This window comes from Balaenoptera physalus (assembly GCF_965194825.1).
Source record: "Balaenoptera physalus genome assembly, contig: HAP1_SCAFFOLD_1426, whole genome shotgun sequence".
Classification (NCBI taxonomy): Eukaryota; Metazoa; Chordata; class Mammalia; order Artiodactyla; family Balaenopteridae; genus Balaenoptera; species Balaenoptera physalus.
In genome coordinates this window covers 130,330-136,085 of record NW_028125370.1, presented here as the reverse complement: position 1 = coordinate 136,085, position 5,756 = coordinate 130,330, and the positions used below count along the sequence as shown (strand labels likewise).

At 50.2% G+C, this 5,756-nt stretch overlaps 1 pseudogene across 1 annotated transcript; it reads right to left on the bottom strand.

Moving 5' to 3' along the window:
• Positions 1-1,291: 1,291 nt before the first annotated feature.
• LOC309653901 (putative serine protease 47 pseudogene) lies at positions 1,292-4,413 on the bottom strand (annotated as a pseudogene). The gene is made up of 3 exons: positions 4,209-4,413; positions 3,024-3,207; positions 1,292-1,583 (listed from the first exon to the last, which is right to left on the bottom strand). The product of its transcript is annotated as a putative serine protease 47 pseudogene (transcript).
• Between the last annotated feature and the right edge of the window lie 1,343 nt (positions 4,414-5,756).

Sequence of the window (5,756 nt, the reverse complement as noted above, 5' to 3'; positions counted from 1 at the left end):
GGGAGTTACGACTTTTTTCTAGGTATAAATGAGAAGGCACTGAGGGTAATGAGCAGGGAACTGGCATGACTCCTGCTTTAAAGAAAACACTCAGACAGCTATGTGGAGACTAAAGTATAGCACACAGGGTGGGATCTCAGAGACCAGTCTGGAGGTACAGGCAAGCAATTATGGTCTATAGGACCAGGGTGGCAGCAGTGGGGTACCTACAAGGTGCCTGGCCCTGCCCGGGCCACAGGCTGGGATATTAAAACAAGAAAGACAGGGTTTCTGTCCTCAAGGAGGAACAGTCTGTGTGTGTGTGTGTGTGTGTGTGTGTGTGTGTGTGTGTGTGTGTGAAATGTGGTGTATGTGTGGTGTGTATGTGTTGTGTATGTGGTGTGAGAATGCTGGGAACCTGGTTGTTTGTCCTATGATTAGGGAGTGTTCATGACATACTAGTAGGCAAGGGCCAGGGATGCTGGCACTTCCCACCCAATGAAGACAGGGTCTGTTCAAAATGCCTGTAGCACCTCTGTTGAGAAACACGGTACCAAATTATGACCCTACAAATAATTAAAATATATATTCTTTTTCCCCTTAATTTTGCACCATAAGCATTTCCCCCAACCATAAATACTCCTTTCTTTAATAAAGACTCTGGCTCATAAGTCTTTGCCTACATTTCTCCTCTTCCAATCTTAAAAAACATAATTTTTTTCCTGCGTTATGCAGTGCACCTAACAAGCTTTCAAAGTAGATAGCTGAGCTGCGTTGGGAGAAGAGCAAAGTGAGGTTCAGAGAGTGAAACACTCTTAAGTCATAATCATTCTAACTTCATCAGGCAGGCTCAGAGGTCAGAAGTCGTACGTGTGTTTTCCTTCCACTTTTCCCAAGCTCCTCTTATGGCAATGGGAAATCAGGGTGTTTGTTTGTCAGTGGCCTGCAATGGACCAGGCCCCAAGCATGACCTTTGAGTTGAATCAAGTCATCTCAGATCCATGGTTGATTAAAACCTTGGAATCCAGAACCAGAAAGACTTCAAGAACCCAGAATCTTGATTCCAAAAGTCAAAGATTCCCAGACTTTCAGTGTAAACCTTTGCACTTAGGGAACACTGAAGCTTTACAGTCACACACTTTCAGAACTAGAACTAGAATGGTCCACTCCTCTAGAAATGACGCTTAGTGGGCCAAGGTCCAGTGCCTCTTTGCTTGGGGACCCCTCAGGAGGAGCCACACCTCCCTTCTTCCCTCCTTTGTCCTTCTCCCCTTCCTCCTCCCCACCCTCATCTGCCCCCAACCCGACTCTCCTACACCCTCTCACTTTCCTCGTTGAGCATCCCCCAGCCAGTTATCCAGCAGGATGAGTTACTGGGTAGCTGCATGCCAGGGACTGGGAGGCAGGCGGGGATGATGTAGGAGGTGAAATTCACAGGAAAGAGCAGCTGCAACATGGCTATGTCACTCCCGAAGGGATGTAACTTCTCAAAGTCTGGGTGCATGATAATCCGGCTCAGTGACATCTCTCGGGTGTGCTGGGTGTGCTGGTGCAGCTGGGTGCTTCCTGACAGAACCCGGTAGTTCTCCGGGGCGTGAGATTTTCTGGAGGAAGAAGGGCACATTGTCACCATCATCTCTGCGTGTGGGCTAGCTCTTTCCCTGCATCCTCATCTAACTGCCCACAGGCCTCTACCCCACATGATGCTAGACAGCTTTTATCTCCCCATTTCTAGCGTTCAGGAGTCCTTCTTTCTTGGGGCTAATTGCTATTCTACTTACAACCTCAGACACACGGCTTCTCCATCACACACTAGAATCAGAGGAGCACTGAATCCTTGTGCTGGAAAGATCCTTGGTGGCGTATCAAATGAAGGTCTTTGATTGTACACAGGAGGAGTTCTGGCTCAATCCCAGCTCTAACTTTACCCTTCCCAAGACTCCCTACAGTCCACCTTCTGGCCCCACACTCTTCCTGACCTCTCCTTTCTTTAAACACCTTCCTGCCCAAGGGCTGCTTCTCCACTCAGTTATAAGGACTCACAAAAGACTTGTTAAATAAATGAGCAAATGAGTGCAGGAAACAGAACCTTGCCTTGTTCCCTGAACACAGGTGCTGAAACTTCCCACCTCCCTGACTGTTTGCACGGCTCGTCCACCTGGAGACCCACTCATGCTCCCCTTGCCCAAACCCTTCCCCTCCAGCAAGCCCCTCGCTCTGCATAGCCCTTCTCCGGAACCCCCAGCCCAGGCATCTGCCTTTCTCACCCATGTTGGGCCTTCTCGTGTGACAGGATGGAGACAGGGTGAGGTGGGGACTTGCCACCCCTGATGTCACAAAGGGGCTTGCGTGGATCGTCGTATGGAGTAGGCGCCAATAGGACTCTAAGCTCCGAAAGTTCCAGCTCCCAGACCTGGGCTGTGATGCCCCAACTCCCTGGGGACCCCTCCTCATGTGTTCAGACCCAGGCACTGAGCCAGGCCGAGGACGGCCAGGGGAATTAGACTCCTGAGCAGCCATGTCACTCTCCCAGGGAGCCCCAATTCCCACCTATGCAGCCTGGCACCATGGCTCCCCACAACGCACACCAGCGGCCATGACTACTCCTGGGCACACAGTTGTGCAGGAGTAATAAGAAGAATTGCCCAGCTGCTGGTCAGACATGCGGTCCCAGGTCCCTGCCTGGAATCTGACACCTGGAAATGTGGGGACGTTAAGAAGAAGCTGTGATCTGAGATTGGTCCACACTGCATGGCAGCCAGGACGGACACTGCCACTCTCCTGAGGCACATCTGTGTTGAAGCACAGGCACAGGGGCTGATGGCAGAGCATGAGGCGGATCTGAGCAGGTGAGCAGGGAGGCCAGTCCAGGTGGAGGGTACACAGGCCAAAGGCAGGAATGACATGCATCTGAAGGCCACAGACTGCCCCAGAGAAAAGCCCAGAGGAGCTGACGTGGGATGCCCATCACCCCTCTTCTCCTCTTCCCCCATATCCCCCTCCCCTGCCAGTGCCTGTGCTGGCACCCTGGAAGGAGGACTTACTTCAGAAAGCAGTGGGCAGTGGAAACGACCCAGCGAGAGTTAATGAGGACAGCTCCACAGACGTGTGAGCCCTGGTACTGCAAGCTGGCCTGCCATGGCCACTGGCCAGCCACCACGTCCTGGCCACCGTAGATCTTCCCCATCACCTTGGGTTTCCCGCACACTGTGGAGACTCCCCTGCCACCTACGAAAGAGGCACTAGTAGTACCCCAAATGCCACTACCAGGAAGGCCCTGTCCACTTCATAGATGGGAAAACCAAGGCCAAGCGTCCAGTGGCCTAGCCAAAATGACAGCGCTACCTGGACTCTACTTTCACTGGCTGCCCCTGAGAATTGGACAGAGCAAGCCCTGTGGGGATGAGGACCCAGAGGTCTGGTGGGATGGGGCAAGGGGGGACCCAGGGTAGCCACAGCAGCTCACAGCAGCATCTGCAGGGAGAAGGACATCCCCGAGTGAGGCTGCCAAGGGCTGGGCGCGTCACAGACCTTATTTCCCTCAACTAGCACACCTCAATGCCTACTCTTGTAGATCAAAGAGCTAAAGGTCTCAGAAGTTGCCAACATTACTTGCTCAAGATCATGGCTTCTAAGGGCCTGTGCCTCCTCCATGTCACCCCGGTGTCTTAGGGAGGGAGATTTGCAGTCTGTGGTGCTGTGTGAGCTGGGGAAAGTCATTCCCCCTCTCTGACTCAGGATTCTACATTTCTAAAAGAAGAGGGAGTGGGCTAATGAAGACAGCCCTGGCTCTAGGACTCACACCTGGGAGGGCAGGGGGTGTGCCCAGGCCCCCTGAGAGCGGGCATCTTGGTCTAGGGCCTGCGCTCCCAGGGCCTCACGGAGGGGAATGAGACCCGCGGCCCTGGACTCAGGGCCACTCGTTCATCAGTCCTGGTGCTTTCCTCCACCCAGCCACCCAGCCTCAGGGTCAGACCCTGCTATGTCCCCACTTCCACAGTCCCACAGAGGTCCCAGAGTCCCACAGAGGCACTTCCCACCCAGAGGCTCCACAGTGGGGAGTCGGTGACCCACCTGTGTTGAGGGGGTCTCTGGGCTGCCCGGTTGTTGGCCAGGGCAGAGAAAAGATGAAATTCAGTGACTCAGGGCACCCAGGCCCTGGTCACAGCCGGCCCCCTCAGGCCCTGCAGTTTAGGCCGTTTCAGCCCGCAGCAGAGGCCCCAACGCACCTGTGGCTCCCGGGGCCAGCCGCTGCGCTTCCGGAGTCGGAGCGCTGCCCTCCACCGCTCCGCCCGCGCCTGGAGCCCAGCCGGGGGCGGCCGTGGCCGTGGCCGGGGACCCTCGCAGCTCCAGGGTGGCCACGGGCAGCAGCAGCAGCCAGAGAAGGGCCACAGGCTGGCCTCGGCCTTGGGCGATCCACGCCTCCGTGCCCATTGCCAGGGTTGCTGACTCCCGCCTGACCCCAGCCTGGCCCTGCCTGACCTTGCCCTGACCCCGCCTCAGCCCAGCCCTCAGCCCACCCTGACCTTCTTCAGAACCTTTTAAACAACTCTACTAAGATATAATTTATATACCATGAAGTTCACTTATTATTATACAAGGGACAATTCAATGATTTTCTGTACATTTTTTAAAATTTATTTATTTATTTATATTTAAATAAACTTTTTGTTTTAGATTTATGAAAAAGTTGCAAAGACAGTACAAGGAGTTCCAAGATCCCCCTCACCCACTTTCCCCTAATATTAAGATCTTATATTACTATGGCACACTTATCACAACTAGTGAGCCAATATTGAGACATTAATATTAACTGAGGTCCATTCTTTCTTTTTTTAAATTTTTTTAAGCTTAAGGTGTATAGCATAATGATTTGACTTCCATGCATCATGAAATGATCATCAGAATAAATTTAGTGAACATCCATCATCCCACATAGATACAAAATTAAAGAAATGGAAAAAAAAATTTTTCCTTGTGATGAGAACTCTTAGGATTTACTCTATCAACTGTCATGTATAACATACGGCAGTGTTCATTATATTTATCATGTTGTCCATTACATCCCTAGTACTTATTTATCGCATAACTGGGAGTTTGTACCTTTGACTGCAGCTAACCAGTTCTCCCTCCCCCAATCTCCGGCCTCTGGTAACCACAAATCCGATCTCCTTTCCTATGAATTTGTTTGTTTGTGAAGTATAATTGATGTACAATGAAATGCTATGTTAGTTCCTGTTACACAACATAGTGATTGGTTATTTCTGTACATTTCAAAATGATAAGTATAGTTATGATATGTCACCACACAAATATATCACATAATTATTGACTATATTCCCCACAGTGTACATTTCATACTCCTTTATTTTGCAACTGAAATTTTGTACCTCTTCATCTCCCTCACCTATTGCTTTCTTTCCCCCAACACTCTCCCGTCTGGCAAGCACCTGTTTGTTCTCTGTATCTATAACTCTGTCTCTGTTTTGTTAGGTTTCTTCATTTGTTTTATTTGTTAGATTGCATATATAAGTGTAATCATACAGTACTTGCCTTTGTCTGACTTACTTCACTTAACATAATACCCTCATGGTCCATCCATGTTGTTGCAAACGGCAAGATCCCCTTCTTTATCAGATATGTGATTTGCAAGATTTTCTCCAAGTCTGTAGCTTGTTTATTCATTCTTTCAACAGTGGTGCTCAAAGAGCAAAAGTTTTTAATTTTGATGAAGTCTAATTTACTAATCTTTTCTTGTATGGATCATGTTTTTGATG